The sequence below is a fragment of the Balaenoptera acutorostrata genome, chromosome 8, assembly GCF_949987535.1.
Source record: "Balaenoptera acutorostrata chromosome 8, mBalAcu1.1, whole genome shotgun sequence".
Classification (NCBI taxonomy): domain Eukaryota; kingdom Metazoa; phylum Chordata; class Mammalia; order Artiodactyla; family Balaenopteridae; genus Balaenoptera; species Balaenoptera acutorostrata.
This window is the reverse complement of record NC_080071.1, coordinates 38540087-38565542: the sequence shown is the minus strand read 5'-3', so window position 1 is coordinate 38565542 and position 25456 is coordinate 38540087. Positions and strand designations below refer to the sequence as shown.

The following is a 25456-nucleotide window of genomic DNA, read 5'->3' as shown; positions in this document are numbered from 1 at the left end:
TCAAAGTGCAGGACCTTCAAGTGGGGAGCCGTCCTCTCTAGCAGATCATCCTGGTTTTCACAGGCTGGAACTCATGTACATGATTAATTGCCCACAACAAGATTTGAGAGGGAAAATCAGCTGGGCTTTGGAAAAGGGATCTGAGAGACAGGGGGAGAAGATTCTTGCTGTTTTATTTGACGTTGTTGAGAATGGATTTGAGAATAGGACTCTGCAGGCAGGAATTTTGCTAAGGAGATTGTTGCCTCTAAACTCAAAGGCCTGAGGGTTAAAAGTTCAAGGAGTGGGGCCAAACCTGGCTGCACAATTTGTGGGACCCAGAGAAAAATCAAAATTGAGGTCTTGGCAGAGTTCAGGGAAGTCAGTCTCCCCAGGCCAGCCACCAGATTGCAATCTCTGTGCCAGAACATGCTCTCTGTCCCTGGATCATGGTTGGGTGAGAGGCCACAGCAGAGTTGCTTACTGAGCGTACCGAGATGCTATCAGCCTGGTGGGGACAGCCAGCACCTTGTTTCACCCTGAGACACTTCAGGGCTCTTGACCTTCCCAGTATCCATGCCCATGACCTCACTGGGAATGGAGGACAACATCAGAATGTCGGCACCCGCCCCCATCACATCACCCATCATCCAGACCCTGTTGCAACCCTGGGTAGAGGAAGTAGGGGTCATGGGGCTGGGGCAGGGAGTGGGAGGCTGAGAAACCATCAGGAAGCTGGATGGTGTGTGAGCCCCTGGAGCATGCTCCATCTGACTTAACCTACAAAACACAAATTCAACTTAAACTTCAAGTGGCGGGGCAGGAAGGGGGGCTTCTCAAAATGGGACCCTGTGACTACACTGGATGCTCATCCATAAAGCCATTTTGGGGTGGCACCTATGCTTTGACTTTAAGAATAAACAATGAGGATGGCAAACTCCCCATGAAAGTTTTTTTTCCCACCTACTTCCATAGCACTTTGCCCATATGACTCTTGCTATTTATTCAATTTTTGGTAATTTCTATTTTGGCTCACCTGTCTTTCTCTCCATTAAGCTGTGAGCTCCTTGAGGGCAGATGCTATGACTTTCTCAGCTTTGTAGCACCCCATGTGTGGCCCAGTGCCTAGCTCGTTGTAGTTGGGTACTCAACAAATACTTGTTGTGTAAGTAAGTGAGAAAAAGGAATGTAATTGAGAATTTGGTCACAAGGGCAAGTGGCCTAGGTACTAATACCAGGTTACAGGTCAGATTAAGACCAGGGGTTTAGCTAATAATGCTGAACTAGGCTACTTATAGGCCAAGGGTCCTTTCATTGTCCTAAGCAGAAGGAAGGGTTGGGCTCCCAGGTCAAGTGGTCAGGTACAGGGCTCTAGTGGTCCAGGCTCTGAAAGTTAGAGAGATGAGGGCACAAGGAACCAAGCATTTCATCTTTTATCAGTAAAAAAGAGGAATTAGCAGAGTTGGGAGGATAAATGCCAGAGAAAAAAGATATCAACTATGACTAATACAGCAGTCCCAGGGCTTTGAGAAAATAGTGATTATGTAGTTAATAATGGCAGCGTTGGAACAAAGAGGATATGGTCTGCTTTTCATATGTTTATTTAAATGGCAGTAGTGATGTCTTTTAGGCGAGGCAGGTGATTCGCTAGGGAGAGTATAAAAGGTCAGACTGGGAGCTCTCTGATTTCGTAGTGGTAATTTAAACCAAATTCATTCATGTAGAGAGCCCAGCACCAAGCCTTTGATGGAAGCAATGCACTACCACTACCACCATTTCCATTTCTCCCCCAAGAACCAGAAGTATTAATATTTATGTTTCTCTAGTCTGTACTTGTTTCCAGGAAGCATCCTCCAAGATTGTCAGATTCTTTTTTGGACTCTAGATATTTTAATTTGCATTATCTATCATTACCTTAGAAAAGATTCAGTCCTTTGAGAAGTATGTAATTCTTCTAAAGTCATCTGTGACCAATTGTGTTAAACAGTTAAATGACATTCCCACAGACAGTTATCACAATTGTTACCACTTCAAGTTCAATGGAATGATATTGTCAACAAGTGCATTTACCTAACATAGTTCAGAATCCTCTGAACCACTGGCTTGCCTCAGCCTCTTTCCTTTTCCTCTGTCTTCCTCTTTTTCCTTTCCTCTCTCATTTCTGTGTCTTATGCTTTCCATTTCCTCTTTTCTAACATTCCACACCTGTCTTCCTTTAGTGTAACTGCTTCCCTTTGTCCCTCCCAAATTTCCCTCTCTTTTCCCCCTCCCTATCCTATTCTCCCCCAGCCATCCTTTGAATTGGCTATCTCTCTTTTTCCTTATTCTTTCTTTTCTTTTCCATGTCTTCTTCTTGCCCTCTATGATATCACTGACTGGAACATAAAGCAGATATAACATGAAAATAAGTTTTAGTTATAATTTCCAAATCAAAGTTTAAAATCTCATAGACCTACCTCAGAAAACAATTGAGTTTCTTTTTTACGTCCATGTGGCCCGTGATTAGTATCTCTCTTTTAAATTTTAAAATTGCGTACATGGAATATTTGTCTTTCTTTTAAAACACACAAATTTTAATTGCATTTCAAACTGTTAACCCATGTGGCCCATGGTTGTAATTTAGTTCCGGTAGGTCAATGCCTTGCAATGTGAAAAAGACCTTGCCCCTGAAGTATCGTACATTCTAAGTAGAACAAATGACAGGGAAATTGGTATTTAAACACTTGGTATACAATATCCAGGCTTTTATTAAAGTGAGAACAATGATAAATATTATTTCTTTGGTATTTCTCTTAGCCTAGTATCCACCAGGAATTCTTAGCAACAGTGACACAGAAGTTACCATGCCAGCAATTCTCAGGCTGATTGATTATTTGAGGTTTTGCCTCTGTTAACCTAAAGTTCCTGCTGGTGAATGTCCCCTTCAGGATACTTTTTTTTTCTTTTTTTCCTTTTCCTTTTGTAGGCAGAAAAGAAATATTTTCCATCCTCCTGAATCCACTAGGAAGCATGTGGGATTTAATCACCTCTGTTATTATATTGCTTCCCCCCAGTGTACTAACACTCTGAAACTTGCTTAATCATTTGTAAAATTCAGCCACATGACTTGCTGCTGCCCTTCTGTGACAATCCATCACAGGGAAGGTCCACCAAACTTTATAAGCTGTGTGACTCTGTTTCCTAGAGTTGATGTTTTCTCTTGACTGAAAACCACATTGAACCTTAACATCCATATCTTGCTTCCTTCTTTCTAGCAGAATGTAATGCCTGGCTTGTGTGTGGAAGTGTTTTTTTTTTTAAATTGTCATTCCAGTTTTATGAAAGATAATTTTTTCCCCATCCTTGATAAAGGAAGCCATTCATTAGAATGTGTTTCCAATTCTCAAATTCTGTATAAATGTACAAAGCTAAAGAATAGGGCAGTTTTTCAATATTTGAAATAGGAAAATTGGACTAAATGAGCATTAGACTACTTTTTTTTCCTTTCTTTTCCTCCATGCCTGTCACCTTTGATAAACCGCTGTTTGCCTAAGGAGACGTATATAATAAGATATCTATAATAATTATTACAAGAGAAATATTAATTTGTCCATTTTTTGGTGTTCTCTTTGCAGAAATTCCATCTTTAAGTTCCTTAGTGCATTTGGAACTAAAAGTAATGTTTCCTATATTTGAATATTAATTTAAGCCTGGTATTTTTTCAGAATTATCTCATGTGATCTTCATAATAATCTGATGAGAAGGGGGTAGTGCATGTTATCTTCTCCCTTTTTTAGATTAGGAAACAAGCACTGAGGCCTTTTCCCGAGACCACCTGGCCATAAGTGTTAGACTTAGGATTCTCTATTCCTCTATCACTGTTTCTTCTACTCTTGGCTTTGAGAAGACCCAGTAAACAACATCTCTCTTTCCTACCCTGATCTGACTGAGATGAGAAATAAGACAAAAGAGGAAACGGGACATCAAAATATCACATTTACAACTTACTAAGCAGATACTAGAGTATGGGCTTGTAATACCTCCAAAATTAAATAGCCCTACACTCCCAGATATAGACCAAGCTGGACGCCTACTGTCCTCCCCACAAGAGAGGCCCATCCCTTTGAAACGTACAGCATTGAGGAACAGAGCAGAGGCATGCTTCCTGTGGGCAGAAGGTTAAGAGGAAGAAGCGGTTGGCGATGCATGCCCAATTAGTCTCCCTAATACCCTAATAGGGTAACTCACCCTACCTCCTTGGGGAGGAGCAAGGAGACAGTACAAAGGCTGGCGAGCTTAAGGGAGATCTCTCCTCATGAAATCCAAAGAAGGAGGAAAGAGTTGTCCTCTCTCACATATGCCATGCCATCTCTCAAATAGATTGTCATATCTGAAACACTAAGAGAACTCTGTCCTTCACCACCTTGACCTGCAACATTCTCCTGCCCCTGTCTTATCTTCCTTATCCTCCGTTACCCACGCCAGAAAACTAGCTGTCATCTTTGATTCCTTCCTTTATTCACCCACCATATTCAATCTATCAGAAAGTCCTTTTGATTCAGTCTTTAAAACAGATCTCAAGTCCATCCATTTTTCTCCATCTCCACTGCCACAACTCCACTCCAGGTCCCCATTTTCTTTCACCTAGATGATTGAATCTGCCTCATAATGGGTCTAATTCCACTCTTAGCCATTTCCCACAGAGAATGTTTATGAGGCAACAAGGTCCAACCAATGGATAGGAAAGTGGGGCCAGATTATTCGAGAGACTTGTTATCCTAGTTACCTTCACTTTGAAGGCAAAGAACCATAGAAGACCTATGAGCAGGAGAGGGACACAGATCTGGGCTGCCCTGCCCTCATCACCCTTGGGAACTTGGGCAGATGCCCTGCTCTCTGTGCACCTGAGAACCTTCATATGTAACATGAGAGAGCTGGGAAAATGATTTCTGAGAGTCTTCAAGCTCTAAAATTTCATCTTAATTATGGAATCGAAGAGCAGAAACCTTACAAAACAATACTGCGTATGAGTTGTAAAATTAATAGTTTTGTAACAAGGCATGCTTAGTTTTTAATAAGCCTCATGTCTGAGCCACTCATAGTGTTACCAGTGGCTGCTCCAGAATGTTACAGGTCAGGACTTCCACCTGGCTGGCAATATAGTCTAGGGGACTTGTAATAAAGCTCTGTTTGTATAGCTACACATTATCTTTACGTATCTTTGGGAAGGCTGGAGATAAGCCATTCCTTGGTATTGTCATTGGGTGATATCTTTAGGAAGGAAATGATTTGGGTTCAGGATTGCTTTCTGGGTCTTCCCATTAACTGCAATAGAGGAGATAGCCAACTGTTATGTAATAGGATCTGAGTCTCTTCGTCTCCAAATCAAAAATCAAAGAAAGTTTTTCTGCATAATTATTCTAATCTAAGGACATTAATGAGTCCACAGGAACAAGGTAGGCCCTAGACAAAGGAACAGTGGGCAAAAAATATCAGGCAATGATCTTTCCCCCATACTAACAACTTCACAACCTATAATTCTATTATAGCTTAACTTCCCTCAGTATTTCTGGTTTTTCCAACTGTAAGAATCTCCAAACATCTCTGAGAGCCCATCAGCTGTGAACAAGTTACTTAGCAGTTAACATGAACAGAAATGAATTGACCACTTGGTAAGAACAATAATGGGACCAGGATAGGTTCAAGGACTGAGAAGAGTAAAGAAAAGCTACCAAGGAACCAACGATGACCAGACTAGCTCAGCTTTGCCAAAGACAAACCATGTTTAAGTCATGTCTCCCTGACTTGAATGGGGGCAGTTAACAGCCTTCCTCTAGACATCCTCTAACCTTCTAACTCTATGACTTTATCATTCTGAAGTTCTGACCCCAATTCTTACATTATGAAAACAAACAAGAAATTTAAGTAGAAAGAAAGCATTGATGATTCTTTTGAGAGGTCAGTCACCTTTTCAACATATTTCTATATATTTGTTAGACAAATGCTCCAGGATTATTCTATATTGTAAGGTTTATAATAAAATCTTCCAAAAATGCCTCTTCATGTGGACTAAATCTGACACAAGATAATGACACAAGAAAAGACTTCTGCTAGTAAAACTTCATCCTTACATTTTATCGTCCTTAAAGTATCAACTGCTAATAGAATTTTTCAATTAACACACAGGCAAAGAACTCATTTTCAACTGGACTAAGCAAACCAAAGAAAAATTAATATGCTATATGCTAGGCACTATGCTAAGATTTGGTTTTCTCATTTAATCCTCACAAAGCTCTGTGAGATAGATATCATTACTTTCCACATTTTACATGTGAAGAAACTGGATTTTGGGAGGTTTAGTAAGTTGCCAAGGTTTACACAGCTAGTAAATGGCAGAGCCAGGATCCAAGCCCAGGTTGTCTAACTTTGTCAAGACTGCACACTTTTACTACTATGGGAGATATTAAGGATTATATTCATGTTTTGTTCACATATTCAAGGTTGTAATAGTCCTGCCCATGAAAGAAGACGGCTCCTTGACAGAATAGGAAGTTCAAAAATCTGTTAGAATGCCTTTCAGAAGGTATGTTAGCAATTTACATCCATTTACATGAGGAGTTGTTGATTATTTACAAGCAAAGATCCCAGGAATTGTATCATGTTTGGAGAGTTTGGGACACGATGACTCAGGAAACTTCACTGCATGCAGTATAACCCATTAATGCCTGTGAAGGCAAAGTAATAAAATTAGTAAGAGCTAACATTTATAAGACACTTACTGTTTGCCAGGTATTGTCTTAAGCACTTTACATAGTTCACGCAACAATTTTGTAAGGTAGGTCTATTATCAATCTATTGCACAGTTGAAGTAACTGAGGTACAGAGAGGCTAAGCAACCTCCCCAAGATCACACTGCTAATAAGTTGGAGAGCCAGGGTTTGAACTCAGAATGTTTGGGGCCACAATTTGTGTTCTTGAGAACCACTACCTGCAGCCTCTGTTGTGGTGTGTAAACAATGAGTAATGAGCTATTCAACAACATCTTTTCATAATGCCCTTTACCAAAGTTGTGAGACAATTTTGACATGGACTACACAGTTGATATTTCTGGAAGCTGGGTTGTGAGTGTACAACATGGATAGTTCCTTTAAAGATGAAAGGTTTGAAAAACATCACAACTGCTCAGTACCTAAACCTACCGAGAAAATCTGTTTACATCATTAGGATTTAACTGGAGGAAATTGTTAACAGATTTCCCGTGATATTTGAGAGATATTGATAAGTTTTAAGGCAGAGATAGAATTATTCTCTGAAGATCTTATAATTGCATATATCCATTGTAGAGTAAGAGATGTATACCTGTTTCCAGGAAAAGATCTGGAGCTCTGGAGTATATAAGCAAGCAAATTATCCTAGAATAAATTGCTGTGAAACTTTTTGGAAACTATAGGTGAACTGTCAGTAAGGCATTGGAGTTAATAGCCATAACAGTGATTTGTTGGTCCAACAGCTCTTTCCTGTTTGGCTAGAGGGGAAGTCCTTTGGGGGCATTTGTTGCTTTAGTCATGGGTTTGTTTGATTGCTGGGGACAGACACCCACTGAAGCAATCAGAAATAAAAAGTGGGGTGAGGGATAACATCCCAGAAATAACATATAGGGAAATATCACAGAACTCGAGACAGGAAGTCAGTCAAGCCTTGTGGGGACAGAACTTGGGAACTGGAGAGTTCCTAATGCTTCTAGTCTGATTCCTGTTCTGTATTCTGAATGTGGTGGTATATTTGTGTGGAACTTTATGATTTATAAAATGCTTCAACCTACACTATCTCAATTCATCCTTACTGCTGTGAAAGGTAGGAATCATTATCCTCATTTAAAAAAGTGAAGAAACTGAGGCTTAGAAAAATTAAATGGACCAGAATTTTGGAGCTAAACAGTAGCAGAGCTGGGATAGGGAATTCAGGACTTCTGGCATCACCTCCAGCGTTTTTCACATTTCCCAAGAACTGCCTATATGACCGTGATCATGAGAGGTTTAACTCAGGGGAATATATCAGGAAATCACACATTGTACTTGCATATCATCCTTCTGTTTTTGGAAAATAAAATCAAATTGGGATTCTAGCTTCACTTTCTTTGGTCATTTCATCTTTTCTGTGAAATGGTCTGCACCTGGGGAAAGATATTTGCAATTCGTGGTGTGCCTACTCTTCATGAAGCAAGAGCTTCAAGCTTTTGGGAGGCTTACTTGATTCTTCTGTGTTTTCCTTCTACGGAAGTCAAGCTTTGCTAATATATTTAATTATAGACTAGAAAAAAATGTGACCGTGGTGTTGAGCTGGCCAACAAGAAGAATGACAAACAGTATTAACTTCTGACTCTGTTCTAGTACATTAAGTTGAACGTAAACTATTGTTTATTACCACTGACAGATCTCTTTATGGTTTTGGAGCTGCATTTAACAACATGGGCAGTGGCCCGGAGCACAAATGGCTAACTCTTCAAAGTAACATAGTATGGTAAAAAAATGCCCAAGCATCTCTGAGATATTCACTCTCTAGCACAGTTATTGGTAACTTACTTACACGATGTAAGTTAGTTACCTTTTCGCTTCAGGTTCCTTGTGTGTATAATGGGGCCAAGCATATTCACTTTGCATGGCTGTTGTGAATATTATATGAATGTAAAACACCTGGCCCAGATACTGGGTCCATGGTAGACTCTTGGTAAATGATAGCCATCATTATTATTATCTGAAGAATCGCTTAGTTCCATTATTACCTCAATTCCTTTACAATTTAAACAGATCGCAAGGCTCATTTAGTACCTCTGTTAAAGGCTAACCTAGCACATGCAATTCTGGAGTAATTGGTATGACACTGTCTTCTGTATGCTTGTCTGATGACTTAGAAGGCCAAGGTTGAAGGTCAAAGTCATGGATTGCCTGCTGCTGCAAAGCCAGATTGTGTCACTGTTCTCTCTTCAAGTTTAGTGTCAGTAGAATCCTGACTTGATTTATATATATACTTAGCACTGTAGGATTTGGCTAATATCTTGAATTTAGTGTGAAGGGAGGGGCTTGTGGAGAAATTTCCTAAGGAATTCATGCTATTTATAAGGCATCAATGTGAATCATCTGCCCATGACAGATACTGTCTGTGAGGAAAATAGCATTGGTTCTTATCAAAAAGCATGCCATTCCTTAAATTCCACTTCACAAATGCGCTCTGAGTACCTAATATCAGCCAGGTATGATTGTAATAGTATAAGGCCACATTGCACGAACCACAACCAGAAATTGTCTCTATGACAATACGTTAGAATCTATGTCTAAAGGCTTATAATTCGTCCTTATACTGTAAAAGAAAAAAAAAACTATAAAATCTTTTTTTCCGGCATCTTTAAGATGCTCCTCACCACCCACGCCCAAGGGGAGCAGTATCCCAGTTTCTCATCACAGGAATTTGTTTCAGGAGTTGCTTTCCACCATTCTGTGCCTCCCACCAAATGCTGTGAATGTCCCAGTCTTCTTCTTGATACAGTGTACCTAGATTGTTCCTCTCTTAATTGCCCCTCTGATTGACTGCTTTTTTTTTTTTTTAATGTTTGTCATTTATTTATTTATTTGGCCGTGCCGCAGGGCTTGTGGGATCCTAGTTCCCTGACCAGGGATCGAACCCGTGCCCTCGGCAGTGAAAGCGCAGAGTCCCAATCACTGGACTGCCAGGGAATTCCTGATTGACTGCTTTTTACAGGCGCCTTTCACCTTCCTGATTTGGCCTTTTTTTCAAATGCTACCTCTGTTCGCCACCCTTTTCCACCTTTTGACCTCTCAAAAGCACATGATACCCATCCCTACACCTAACCAAGTCTTCTGCTGTACCGCATACTGATCCAGAGCCAGTGTCCTGAGCCCTTAGTTGACTGTTAGAGGAGACAGGAATAGAGCTCAGGCTTCCTGTCATGACCCATCAGAAACACTTAACCTTTCCTTGGGAATTTATTAAGAAACCTTGGCCAAGATGTATTGATTTTTGCATGATCAATCCATGGAAGATTATTTTAATTGTGGTAATTCCTTCTCATGATGGCTTTAAGGAGATGGTATTGTCTCAGATTATTACTGTAGCAAGTACACCTCTAAGCCAGTTACTTGCAAAAATATGGGTTATAAGAATTATTTCTCATCTGCTTTTATCTCAGTTGAATTTAAGGAATTTGTGGCTAGGAAATTTACAAGCTGTCATGATCCTATTTCATGCAAGAGGCCAATCTGAAAAGATGGTATCAAATGCTAAGGGCCCCCTTGGGTGGATTTTCGGAGATGACAGGTCAAGGAGATTAAGCAGGTTTCTGTTCCTCAGTATGTCACTCTATGTCCTACAATGGAATCAATCAGGATGAATTATTAAGGGCCTTAAGACCTCTATTGAGACTAAATTTAGGAGCATAAGACAAAAAACAACAGAGAAAATTTTATTCCAGCTGTCTTTGCTAGTTGCTGTGGATCTGGACCAAAGTTGGTTCAAGTTTTTCTAATTAAGATTCAGACCACGTGCCATATAAAATCTGAGTACACAGTGTGGATTTGGAAAATTAAGCAGTCGTCTGTTAGTATCCAGGCTCAGTCACTTATTGCCCGTGGCCTTGGGTGCATTGCTTAACTGCTTATTGCTTCAGGTTCTGTATATGTAAAATCTCTACCAGGCAACTCCGATGGTATTCTTCCCGGTTGACAAGAGCAAAGCCATTAAAGGCATTAGAGTCTTCTGTCATTGGTGTTTTGGGTATATTTTCTTGGTACCCTGAACATCAAAATAGAGACGGGTGTTATGACTGCTTGGAAGCTCTGGAGTCCAATGTTGGTGAATTGTTTGGATATTTTTACCCCTAGTTGCCTGCTACAGTGATTTAGTACGAGGTTGATATAGAGCAGTTTTGCAGGAAGAAGCTATGTCTTGCTTGGTTACAGCCTTCTTGCTCTAACTGTTGTTTTTTAAAAACTTCTATGTGACATAATAATAACTTTAGAGACTTCATAGCAGAATATCTTATATAATTTTAGGATTTCAAAATCACTTTTCTATTCTGAATATTACTTAACAAAATCACATACTGAGGCCCACTGTGGAGAGTGGAAGATATATCATCTAAAACTGATTACCTATACATTAATATCTTCTAATATGCATACAAGTTGTTAATTTTGATTAGCCACTTACCCTTTACAATTGTATTTGTAGAAATTTCTGTTAGATCTTTTATAATATAAAATAGATAAAACATATAACTAGTGTGGATTTTATTTAATTCTATGTATCTTCAGAATTGTTGCATATTTATGTGATATGTGAAGCCAGCTGAGCCTCTATAAGAAAACTACCCCCTCTACCTATTGTCCCCTTTGCTCACACAAGAAGGCATGCTCATCACTCCGATCCCTATAGAAACATAAAAAAATAATAGTAACATTTATACCATTTCTTTAAAATTGTTTCAAAAGAAAGCAAAAACTTCTTATGTGGGAAAATTATTTTTGTGTGGTCATCTAAAGCTTCTGTCAGATGATAAATATGGGTCTCATAAGAAACTTATGTTCAGGGGAGTCCTTGAATTCACAGGCAGGTTCAGCTATTTGTATTGTAACATCTAGGGGGATAATGCTTGAAATTTTGTCTTTTCTTAGAGAAGAGGATATAGAGCAGATAAACTGGACAGATAGTAGTTCAAAAGCAGAATTAAGTGCTTTGGTACCTTGACAGTGACATCTGTCATACAAAATATTATGGAAAACTTGGAGAACTATTGCCACGTGGACTTAAATATTGGGTTGTGCCACTTTTGAAAAAAATTTTTTTGCGTGTGAAGATAGCTCATTGTAAGTTTTATCCAGTTAGAGGTTAGTATTTCTTTGGAGAGATGACATAGGTTGAAAAAATTCTGATTGCTTATTACTATCAATCTGTATTTGTTGATTAGTTTATTAACTTAAAATTACATATCAGTAGTATCAAAGTCATAAAAGTTAATTGGGACAGAACAATGTGGAAAGAACTGTAGAGAAGGAAGGCAGTTCTGTTTAGTAGATTATCTGTAATATATGGTAATGTCAACACTAAAAGAAGGAGAAAAGTAAACAAATTGAGTTGTGTAGTTCTCCGAATAAACATTCCATTTTAGTACCAATAACTCCATGGAGTAAGGTTTTAGTTCCCATTAACACAGTGAGAGCTGGGTTGTTAACTGCTCATGTACGTTGCTAAAGCATACCCCTTGGGCCCCTGCAAATTAAAGTAAAAACAAAACGTGTGCTGAACATATTGGCAATGACAAGAGCTTTGGATCTTCAGTTTTCATTGTACTGTCCATTGCCTTTATTGAAAATTATGAAATGTATTACATATCCAAAGGGGAGAAAATATACACGTACAGAGTAAAGAATAATTACAAACTGGACATCCTTCTGATTACACCAGGTTAAAACATAAAACATTGCCATTACCCCTGAAGTTGTCTGCTGCGCCTTCACAACTTTATTGTCCTCCCTCCTGAGCCCTACCCCTGTTATCACCATCCTGTAATTATTCCCTTGCTTTTTTTGTTTTTATGGCTTTGCCACCTATGTATGTTTTCCTATACGATATGCAATTTTATTTTCTCTTTGAACTTTGTATAAATGGAATCATTCTATGTACAATCTTCTATTTCTTGCTTTTTCTGCCCACCATTATGTTTTTGAGATTAATTCATGTTGAAATGCATAGTAATAATATCCACTGCTGTATAATATCTCTTTGAATAAATATATCACAATTTATCCATTCTATCATCGATGGACTTTTTTTTTTTTTCGATAGACTTTTGAGTTATTTCTAGGGTTTGTTGTTGCTGTTGTTGTTTTTGCTGTTACAAATAATGCTGCTATAAGCATTTTGTACATGTCTACTGGTTTACTTTTGTGGTATGTTGAGTAATGGCTTCTCAAAGATGTCCACATCGTAAACTTCAGAATCTGTGACTATCTTACCTCATAAGAGGGACTTTGAAGAGGTGATTCAGCTAAGGATCTTGATATGGGGAGATTATTCTGGATTATCTGGGTGGGCTCAGTGTAGTAACAAGGGTCCTTACAATAGGGAGGCAGGAGGGCCAGAGTTTGGAAGATGCTGCACTGCTTTGAAATTCAGTTGAAGATGGAGAATTGGTCCATGAACCAAGGAATGCAGGCAGCCTAGAAGCTAGAAAAGGCAAGGGACTGAATTTTCCCCTAGAGCCTCCAGAAGGAATGCAGCCCTACCGACCTTGATTTTTAGGACTTCTGACCTCCTGAACTGTAAGAGAATAAATTTGTGCTGTTTTAAGCCACTAAATTTGTGTTAATTTGCTAAGGCAGCAATAGGCAACTAATATACTTGGGTGAGGGTTTCTTTGGAGCATATATATAGAAGTAGAATTTGGGGGGTCATAATTTATGCACCTGTCAAAATTACTGTTAATGACAAACTGTTTTCCAAAGTAGGGCTGACCAGTTACACTCCTTCTGGCGATGTGTTGGTTTCTGTTGCTCCACATTCTTGCTAACGTTTTATATTGTCAGACTTTTTAGTTTTTGCCAATCTGGTGTGTTGAGAATTGTATCTCATTGTGGTTTTAATTTGCATTTTCCTGGTCATTAAAGATGTCAGTCAATCATACCCCACCTTTTTTTTCAGGAGATGGTGATACCATCAGCATGATTTATCTGTATTATAAAAACAGCAACACTTGAAATCATGAACATTATTTCCATTTCATGAAACTTCTTTTCAAAATTACATAAACTTTCCCAGTATAAAAAGACTCCTCACAAAGTGCATGATAATATTAAACTACAAAATTGACTTTGGAGAAGTAGGGAGTTATTTTCTAATTTCGGCATTAAGTTTTCTTTTTTTTTTTTTTTTACCTGTTCAAAAAATGAAGTGTGTTGTGAGAGGTAGAGAAAAAAGAGTTTCCAGCTGATGCAGTCAACATATTTGAAAACATAGAAGTAACAAAGGAAAAACTTCAAGGGCAAGAATATATTATGAATAGCAGTCTTTCAGCAAGATAAACAGATGAGCAGATCTAGTATCAATTTCTCCTATGGGAGAGAGGCGTTCCTAAAAGATACTTGTTTATAGAATCTTCTGTAGGATAGTGTTGACTACCTCCAGTGAGTACTAAATTGTACTAAAACAATATCATAAGAGCCCATGCACTTTTCTAAAAGTTCACCCCTTCTCTCATTTAGATTCTCAGTTTTCTGAATGTGTTTAACATCGGCTACTCCATCTGCTATTATTGTCTCTTTGAGAGTCTCCAAACAGAATTATGTTGCTATTGTCTTACTGTGGATTGAGATAGTCTGTTTTTGTTAAATATTATATTTATTCCCCTTTATATGCTTTAAAAAAGCCACATTTTCATAAAAAATCCATTAGTTGGACACCACTTTGACATTTGGATGATAACACTAGCTTGACAGTTAAGTACATCACCTATGCAGTGCAAAAGTATGAACACAGGGATATTATGCTGTTGGAGCTTATCAAATAAATTCTCATATCCTTCCTTGAACATGTCTTCAAATTCTTCCACAAATTCTTTAAATTTAGCTTTTGATGAAGCTTGTTCAACAAGCAAATTATGTGACTTAGTATACTATTCTACCATATAAATGTACTTTTCATCTCTGGTAAGAGCTAGATCAACTTCAAGAGAATATCTTTCCTTTAGTTGAATATCTTTTTTTTTGGACATTTACCTGTAACCAGTTTACAGTTGTCAGTGATATTATGACATGTTGGGCATCTTTTTCCTTTGTATTTACTTGGTGTCATATCAAAGTCTGTTAGTAGCTGAAGTATGACACCTCCTCCTTTGACAAGATCACAGATAATTTCTTCTACCTTTGTGGAGTTCTTGATGTGAATCGAATGTTTCTGCAATTTTGGCATCATTTTTACAAAGACAGTGGACTCTTGATTGTCATGTCTTAGCTATCCAATATTCATCTCAATGATATTGATCTTCCACTGTGTCTTCCTCTTCAAGGTGAATATGTGTTGGATCAGTACCACCGCTGCCACCAGGGCACAAACTCTGGCACTCCCTTCTGAGTCCACTCCTCTTATAGCCACCTGGTTCAGGGCCCTCATTTGCCTCGCAGCCAGGAAAAGAAGAGGCCAATTACAGCGGGCAGCAAGCCATACACATGCTCCACGGTGAACCCTGTGAATACCCCCTCAATCATCTTTTCATATGTTTGTGTTTTAGTATTTCCTGTTCTATGAAATACTTGTCCATGTCAGTTGCCCTTTTTTTTCTACTGAGTATACCTTTTTCTTACTGATTTGTAGGAGTTCTTAAAATATATGCATATATCTTTCTAACACCCCTTACTGGTTGTATATATTTCAAACATCTTCTTCTCTATTGCTTGCATTTCATTTTTAATCATGAGTTCAAGTTCTTAATTTTAATGCAATTTAATTTATCGATCTTCTCATTAAATTTTGCATTATTTGCTTCTTTTTTTTTAATTTTAAGAAATAAAAGGTTATAAAGAAAAGCATTCTAGGGACTTCCCTGGTGGCACAGTGGTTAAGAATCTGCCTTCCAATGCAGAGGATGCGGGTTTGATCCGTGGTCAGGGAACTAGATCCCACATGCATTCTGCAACTAAGGAGACCACCTGCCACAACTAAGACCCTTCTGCAGCTAAGGAGCCTGAGAGCCGCAGCTAAGGAGCCTGCCTGCTGCAACTAAGACCTGGCGCAACCAAATAAATCAGCAAAGAAAAAAGCATTCTATATCATCTTTAGAAAATTTTATAATTTGGTATTCCATATGAAGTATTTAATCTAATGCAGTTCATTTTTGTGTTAGAATAGGGATACAACTTTTTTTTTTCTTTTTGGATAAACAATTGACATAGTGTCATTTCCATATATAAGTAGTTTTCCATTTTCCATATTAGCATGGGTTTGTTACTAGACTCTCTCTTCTTCTTTTGATCTATTAGTCTATGCCTGCACCAGTATCACACTGATTTAATTTCCATAGCTTACAGTAAATCTTTGTATCTAGGAGGGGGGAGCTCCCAACCCCACCCCACATTTTGCTCTTCAGGAGTGTCTTGGCTTTTGTTGGCCCTTTATTTCATGTAAATTTTAGAATCAGCTTGTTGAGTTTCACATGCACATAATACACAGTCTGATAGAAATTTTATTTGAATTGCACTGACATTGTAGATCAATTTAGAGAGAATTATGATATGCTTTATGATGTTCAGTCTTTCCACCCAATAATATGATAGATCTTCCTAGTTATTTATTTGTTCTTTAATATCTTCCAATAAAGTTTTTTAGTTTTCTCTTTAGAAGACTTACACCTTCCTTATTTTATACTAGGTATTTTTAAATGTTTATTGCTATTTTAAATTGTATCTTTAAAAAACTTTACAATTTTAGCCAATTGTTGTGGACCTCTAGAAATGCAGTTTACTTTCGTGTATTGATTTTGAATCTAACATCCTTCTTTTTTTTAAACATTTTAACCATTTTTAAAATTGAAGTGTAATTAACATCCTTCTTATTAATTTAAATTTTTACTTTTTATTTTTTGCTTGCTAATACTTTATTGAAGATTTAAACATTTTTTATTGAAGTATAGTTGATGTACAATATTATAAGTTATAGGTGGACAATGTAGTGATTTGTAAGTTTTAAAGGTTACACTCCATTTATAATTATTATAGAATTTTGGCTATATTCCCTGTGCTGTATAATATATCCTTATAGTTTATTTTATACATAATAGTTTGTACCTCTTAATCTCCTACCCTTCTGTCTCCCCACTGGTAACCACTAGTTTATTCTCTATATCTGTCTGCTTCTTTTTTGTTATATTCACTAGTTTGTTGTATTTTTTAGATTCTGCATATAAGTGATATCATACATTATTTGTCTCTCTCTGCCTGACTTATTTCACTTAGCATAATACCCTCCAATTCATCCATGTTGTTGCAAATGGCAAAATTTTCTTCTTTTTTATGGCCGAGTAGTATTCCATTGCGTGCGTGCATGCACACACACACACAAACACACACGCACACACACACACACACACACACACACACACTTTATCCATTCATCTGTTGATGGATACTTAGGTTGCTTCCATATCTTGGCAATTGTAAATAATGCTGCTATGAACATTGGGTTGAAATTTTTACTTTTTAAAAATCCTTTTCCCTCGTGACATAGATACCTAAAAGTAAATTTTAAGGGAAAGGAAATTAGTAGTAACTAAGTTCCTACTATGTGCCAAATAACATAGGTGATCTCACTTAATCCTCACAACTATTTTATTGCTTATTTTTCTCAACAAACATTTATTAAATAACCCCTATGTGTTAAGCTTTGTTTTTTGAGATTTTCTATGTTAAGTGATCATATCTGTAAAATAATGAAGGTTTTTGTTTCTTTTTTTCTAGTCCTTTAGCTTTTATTTCTTTTTCTTGATTTACTATGCAAGGTCCTCCAGAACAATGTAGAATAAGATTGATGAAGACAGGCATCCTTATATTGAACCTGATCTTATAGAAGATACTGTCAGAGTTTCATTGTTAGATATGAGGTTTCTGTGGGTTTTTTGAAATGCCCTTTATTGGGCTAAGTGCCTTCTATTCCCAGTTTGCTAAGGAGTTTGTTGCTTTTATTTTTTTACATCACAGATGGATGTAAAGTTTTATCCAGTTTTTCCTACTTCTGTTAAGATACAATATTTTTTCACCTTAACATGTTAACATGGTGAGTTACTTTAATTGATCTTCTCATGATAAACCAATCTAGGTTTCCTAGGAAACACCAACTTGGTCATAACAAATTATCTTTTTATCCACCGTCTGATTTGTTTTATAAAAATGTTTAAAAAAAATGTTTATTTTTTAGAGGTTTTGAATCTGTATTCATTCATTAGTGAGACTGGCCTATATTTTTCTTTGCTTATAATATCTTCATCAGGTTTTGAAGGCAAAGTTATATCACAAATGATTTTTTTTCCCATTGTGTGAAATAGTTTGCATAAGATTAGAATTTCCCAATGCTCAAACATTTGGTAGAATTTCCTAGAAATCTGTCTGGATCCAGTGTGTGTGTGTGTGTGTGTGTGTGTGTGTGTGTGTGTGTGTATGTATGTGTGTGTAATAGGACTATTTTGAACTACTGATTCAATTTCTTTAAAGCTTATAGGACTCTTTTGTTAAGCTGTATATATCTGTTTATTTCATCTAAGTTTTCATGTTTATAGGCACAAACTCATTCATAACATCTTATCTGTTTAATCTCTGTAGCAATTATAGCTTTGCCCCTTTTCATTCCTGATTAAAATTTTTTAAAATGCCTTTCTCTTTTTTCCCCTTGATTATTTTCTCCGGAGATTTGTATATTTTATTACTTTTCTGACCTCTGTTGATCCTCTTCATTATATGTTTATTTTCTTTTTCATTAACTTCTGCTATTATTTTTATTATTTTCTCTCATCTTCTTGAGTTTATTTTGCTGTTCTTTTTTCTAATTCCTTATGGTTGTATGATCACTTCATTAAGTTGAGTTCTTTTTAATGTAAGCATTTAAGACTAAACTTTAAGAACCTCTTTAACCGTGTCCTACCATTTTGGTACATAATATTTATATAATCCTGGTATTTTTCTAAATATTTATTTTTTCTAAATATTTTCTAAATAGTTTATAATTTCCATTTTATTTTTTTTGCTTGATAGTTTGTTTAGAAATGTATTTTAAATTTTCAAGTATTTTTTCCTCTAGTTACATATTTTTTAATAACTAAAGTACATTGGGGTGAAATGATATGTTCTGTGTGATACCAGTTATTTCACATAATGATTTCAAATTGGCTAGCTTTATGACCTAGCTTTTAGTCAATTTTCATAAATATTCAGTGTCAACTTGACCAGTCATATGAAGTGTCTTCTTGTTGGGTGTAGTGTATAGCCAGATGTATCAGATGTACTTGTATATGAGCATGTTGGTGGGTGGGTTATGGTGGGGGAGATAATACGCGATGATGCCCACTGATAATCTTTCTTTTTATGTAAGGCAGAGGGACTTACTTAAAAGACAGAGGGACTCACTATTAAGTTTTAAAGTTGGAGTTTCCATAGATATTGGAAGTGTATTATTACTCTGTCTAAGAGAGCATGTGGAGGGCTTTTACATTTGAGCAGCCCAGGATTTGCTGTGGTTTCTGCTTTTGTTGTTCCAGCCTATGCAGATCCTAAACCAGGGAAGAATTGTAGTTGGTTAAATTGATTGCTCATTCAATTGAAGCATCTCAGAAGTAAATTGAGATTTATAAAATGGTTCCTGACCCTGTTGCTTCTATGAGAGTGAATGCTAGCTGATATGTCCAATCTTTCTAACCCAGCAGAACCCAGACCTGCAAAATATGATGAACGGTATAATTGACTGGCTCTGCTAAGGGCTTGATCTGGTTCATAAAACAGCCAGTGCAGAGTTCTGCCAGCTGGCCTAGGAAATATCTGGAACAAGGCAGCAGGCAGGAGACCAGTTCTAGGAGGCACTAACCAACTCTATCCAAGATGGAATAACTTAGACAAAGCTGCCAAAAATCAGGCTGACTCAGTTCTCCAGTGTGTATGTCTAGAAGGCTCCTACCTACAAGCATTTCTTAGAAAGTATCTTGGTGCTTTATCCAGGAAAAGGCACCCTGGGTGCTGAGTCCACTCCTGTGTCTCTCTGGACTATTTATGAATAATTCCTGTTGATGAAAACAATCCTCTGGTGGAAACAAACCACGTGTTGACACCTTCAGTTTGATTCATCACTCTTACTCTCAAATCTGAGGGCTGGAGATAACATGCCCCCAATGTTTTGTGGAGCACATAGCCGTATACCTTCTGGAGGGAGTCTGAGTACTCTCAGCTCAGCTCCTTATTTGCAGCCAAGCTAGGGTGAGCACCAGGGGAATAGAGCCTGGCCTAGGAACAGGAAAGAAAGGCTTCAGGGACACAGTGGCTGACAGTGGGGAAAGGAATGTGCATGGAACCAGCTAGCCGCAGGGGTCCACCTGGAAGATCAGTGGGAAGTAGTGACATGCTGCTTCCAAGTCCTCTTTGCAGTGGATGATGTGGCTTTTTCTAACCTGGGTTTTCAGTGGCTGAAAGCAGTCTTGTGGTTGGAAGATTTGTTTTTATCATTTTCTTCCAAACTTACATCTACTGGTTTAATAGTTTGTTGAGAATTTTGTTTTAGAAACCAATATGAGGCTACTAGTTTTTGGTTTCCAGTATTCATCCTTTTGGAAAATCAGATGTTTTCCACCATTATACTGTATACGCTATGCCAAATTAAGTTGCTGTGATGTTTACCAATTAAATGTGGAAAGGGTTAGAGGCTGAGAGAGTTGAAAGATCCATCCACTTCACATAACAGAACATTGCCCAACTATAGCATCTTGACAGTCTTTTTGTTCTTAGCTCTCTGTGATTTTCAGAAAATATCAAATTCCTTTAGCATTCCATGTAGCAATTCAGTTGGACTTAATTTTTATGGTAAAGAGTTTTATAGCCAAGATGATAATGGCTTTAAAAACTAACAGGGCCATTTAGATGGCTGCTATATCCTGCTAAAAGTATAGAGTGCTATGCTGTCTGTTTTTCACATATTTATATTACTTATGAAGATGGACTCACTGCCATCTTGACAGTTGTCATTTGGTATATCTTGCCTATGTATTTTACTGGCAGTTCAATAATATAAAGACTTCTATCTTTTTGGAGGGCACTTCTGAAGCTGTAGTGCTGTCCTGAATGGTAAGCCCACCACTTTGATGTAACTATGCTAATTAATACTGTTTTTTAAACTTCTTTTCCTTGTGTCACTTTCTCATGTCAGAATAAAATTATTTATAACATGTATAATAATAACCTATAAACTTTTTTAGCGGTAGTATGAATATACCATAACATAATCAAGTTCCTGTTGAATATTTAGGTATTTTTCAATTTTTTCTTATGAATTCCTAGAAATACAATTATTGTATAGAAAAGTATGAATATTTTAAAGGTTTTTGTTACTTACTGCCACATTGTCCTCCATATATATTGCACTAACTTGTATTCTCACCAGCAATGTATAAAAGTAGACTTTTATACAAAAACTTTCAATAAATCTAGGTATCTTGACACCTCAAATTTTAAATCTTTGCCAATTTTACAGAAAAACTATAACTGTTGTGGTAATTTGACAGTTTTCAAATATTTATGTGAAATATGAGACAATTTTTTCCCATCAATTCTTTATTTTGTTAATTTCTGATTCTTACCCATTGCTCATTTTTCCTCATTAATTAGTAAGAATTCTGTATGTTTAGGATTTAACACTTTGTCAGCCAGATGTGTTTAAAAATATTTTTCCAATTTTATTTTACTTTTAATTCTTTGTATTATTTTTTAGGTACTGAAATTTAAAATTTTTATTAGTCAAATCTATTAGTGTTTATGTTTCCTCCTTTTGGTATTATGGGTTGAAAGACTTCCCTCTAGTGAGATCAGACAAATTTCCAGTTATATTCCTTCCATTCTTTTATTATTTTATTTTTGACATTTAACTTTTTAAATTATAAAAATGTTTTAATATAATTTCCAAGTAAAGTAAATGATGATTTAGTTTATAGTTTATCATGTCATTATTCATTCTTCTACTGAAAACTTTCGATCATTTGTACTTCTTATAAGAATCTTAGCTGAAATGAACAAATGAAAGAAATGGAATTAATCTTACTTTTATTGGCTGCTTTGGTTAAAGATTTGGTGGAAAAGAAGACCAACATTTGAATATAAGGCCATTGACTTTCCTGAGTGCAAATTTAGGATTTACTTGATAATACCTGGAATATATGCATTCTCATATTATTGACTATTATAATTAATATTCAGCCATTTTTCTCCTAGTATTTCATGTTAAAATAAGAAATGTGTCTTGGCAGGGCTTGAGTGATCTGTTCCACTTTTGTAATTCATCAAGAGATGAGTATATTTATCTTCAAATTCTGCTTGAAATTAGTTTTGATGTATAATGTGAGGAAAGAATCTTACTTTTCCCAAATATGTAACTAATTGAATAATTTATTACTTTCTGACTGATTTGAAATGACACTCTTATGATTAAATACATTTATTCACACACATATATACATATGTATATATACACATATATATTTGGCATTATACTCTCATCAATTTTTCTATTTTTTGAACCAGTATCACATTGTTTTAATTATTGTAGCTTTAAGATATATATATATATATATATTTTTTTTTTAAATAAATTTATTTATTCATTTCTGGCTGTGCTGGGTCTCCCTTGCTGCACACGAGCTTTCTCTAGTTGCAGCAAGCAGGAGCTACTCTTCGTCGCGTTGCATGGGCTTCTCATTGCGGTGGCTTCTCTTGTTCTGGAGCATGGGCTTTAAGTGCTTGGGCTTCAGTAGTTGTGGCATGTGGACTCAGTAGTTGTGGCCCACGGGCAACAGAGCGCAGGCTCAGTAGTTGTGGTGAATGGGCCCAGTTGCCCCGCAGCATGTGGGATCCTCCCGGACCAGGGCTCGAACCCGTGTCCCCTGCATCGGCAGGTGGACTCCTAACCACTGTGCCACTTCGGAAGTCCCTAAGATATATTTTAATATCAGGTAATCATGTACTTTTATCATCATATTCTCGCAAGAAAGAATGATTCAAAATGTTTTTAAAAACATTTGAAAATATGTTTAAAAAGGTTTAAAAAGAATTTTTAGAACTTTTAAAGCAAACTTTAAAATTACTTTTTTTTTTAACGTCTATTGGAGTATAATTGCTTAACAGTGGTGTGTCAGTTTCTGCTTTATAACAAAGTGAATCAGCTATACATACACACACATCCCCATATCTCCTCCCTCTTCATCTCCCTCCCACCCTCCCTATCCCACCCCTCTAGGTGGACACAGACCACCGAGCTGATCTCCCTGTGCTATGCGGCTGCTTCCCACTAACTATCTGTTTTACATTTGGTACTGTATATAAGTCCATGCCACTCTCTCACTTCGTCCCAGCTTACCCTTCCCCATCCCCATGTCCTCAAGTCCATTCTCTACGTCTGCGTCTTTATTCCTGTCCTGCCCCTACGTTCTTCAGAACGATTTTTTTTTTTTTTTTTTTAGATTCCATATATATGTGTTACCATACGGTATTTGTTTTTCTCTTTTTTACTTACTTCACTCTTTATGACACACTCTAGGTCCATCCACCTCACTACAAATAACTCAATTTCATTTCTTTTTATGGCTGAGTAATATTCCATTGTATATATGTGCAACATCTTCTTTATCCATTCATCTGTCGATGGACACTTAGGTTGTTTCCATGTCCTGGCTATTGTAAATAGAGCTGCAATGAACATTGTGGTACATGACTCTTTTTGAATTATGCTTTTCTCAGGGTATATGCCCAGTAGTGGGATTGCTGGGTCGTATGGTAGTTCTATTTTTAGTTTTTTTAAGAAACGTCTGTACTGTTCTCCATAGTGGCTGCATCAATTTATGTTCCCACCAGCAGTGCAAGAGGGTTCCCTTTTCTCCACACCCTCTCCAGCATTTATTGTTTGTAGATTTTTTGATGATGGCCATTCTGACCGGTGTGAGATGATATCTCATTGTAGTTTTTTTTTTTTTTTTTTTTTAATGAGGATCTTGAATCAGATGCGTATGTTTGATTGATTGATTGATTGATTGATTTTGGCTGTGTTGGGTCTTCGTTTCTGTGCGAGGGCTTTCTCCAGCTGTGGCAAGCGGGGGCCACTCTTCATCGCGATGCGCGGGCCTCTCTTGTTGCAGAGCACAGGCTCCAGACGCGCAGGCTCAGCAGTTGTGGCTCACGGGCCCAGCCGCTCTGCGGCATGTGGGATCTTCCCAGGCCAGGGCTCGAACCCGTGTCCCCTGCATTAGCAGGCAGACTCTCAACCACTGCGCCACCAGGGAAGCCCTCATTGTAGTTTTGATTTGCATTTCTCTAATGATTAGTGATGTTGGGCATCCTTTCATGTGTTTGTTGGCAATCTGTATATCTTATTTGGAGAAATGTCTATTTACGTCCTCTGCCCATTTTTGGATTGGGTTGTTTGTTTTTTTGATATTGAGCTGCATGAGCTGCTTGTATATTTTGGAGATTAATCCTTTGTCAGTTGCTTCATTTGCAAATATTTTCTCCCATTCTGAGGGTTGTCTTTTTGTCTTGTTTATGGTTTCCTTTGCTGTGCAAAAGCTTTTAAGTTTCATTAGGTCCCATTTGTTTATTTTTGTTTTTATTTCCATTTCTCTAGGAGGTGGGTCAAAAAGGATCTTGCTGTGACTTAAGTCATAGAGTGTTCTGCCTATGTTTTCCTCTAAGAGTTTTATAGTGTCTGGCCTTACATTTAGGTCTTTAATCCATTTTGAGTTTATTTTTGTGTATGGTGTTAGAGATCATTCTTTTACATGGAGCTGTCCAGTTTTGCCAGCACCACTTATTGAAGAGTCTGTCTTTTCTCCATTGTATATTCCTGCCTCCTTTATCAAAGGTAAGGTGACCATATGTGTGTGGGTTTAGCTCTGGCCTTTCTCTCCTGTTCCATTGATCTATATTTCTGTTTTTGTGCCAGTACCATACTGTCTTGATTACTGTAGCTTTGTAGTATAGTTGGAAGTCAGGGAGTCTGATTCCTCCAGCTCTGTTATTCCTTCTCAAGGTTGCTGTGGCTCTTCGGAGTCTTTTGTGTTTCCATACAAACTGTGAAATTCTTTGTTCTAGTTCTGTGAAAAATGCCATTGGTAGTTTGATAGGTATTGAATTGAATCTGTAGATTGCTTTGGGTAGTAGAGTCATTTTCACAATGTTGATTCTTCCAATCCAAGAACATAGTATATCTCTCCATCTGTTTGGATCATCTTTAATTTCTTTCATCAGTGTCTTATAGTTTTCTGCATACAGGTCTTTTGTCTCTTTAGGTAGGTTTATTCCTAGGTATTCTTTGTGTTGCAATGGTAAATGGGAGTGTTTCCTTAATTTCTCTTTCAGATTTTTCATCATTAGTGTATAGGAATGCAAGAGACTTCTGTGCATTAACTTTGTATCCTGCTACCTTACTAAATTCATTGATTAGCTCTAGTAGTTTTCTGGTAGCATCTTTAGGATTCTCTGTGTATAGTATCATGTCATCTGCAAACAGTGACAGTTTTACTTCTTCTTTTTCAATTTGTATTCCCTTTATTTCTTTTTCTTCTCTGATTGCTGTGGCTAAAACTTCCAAAACTATGTTGAATAATAGTGGTGAGAGTGGACAACCTTGTCTTGTTCCTGATCTTCGAGGAAATATTTTCAGTGTTTCACCATTGAGAATGATGTTGGCTGTGGGTTTGTCA

General features: G+C 37.2%; 1 protein-coding gene and 1 pseudogene across 1 annotated transcript in view; one reads left to right on the top strand and one right to left on the bottom strand.

Moving 5' to 3' along the window:
* PDE11A (phosphodiesterase 11A) overlaps positions 1-25456 on the top strand; it is a 447087-nt gene that overhangs the window by 15364 nt on the left and 406267 nt on the right. The gene's annotated exons all lie outside the window — the stretch shown is intronic.
* LOC103000134 (cytosolic 5'-nucleotidase 3A-like) lies at positions 14116-15138 on the bottom strand (annotated as a pseudogene).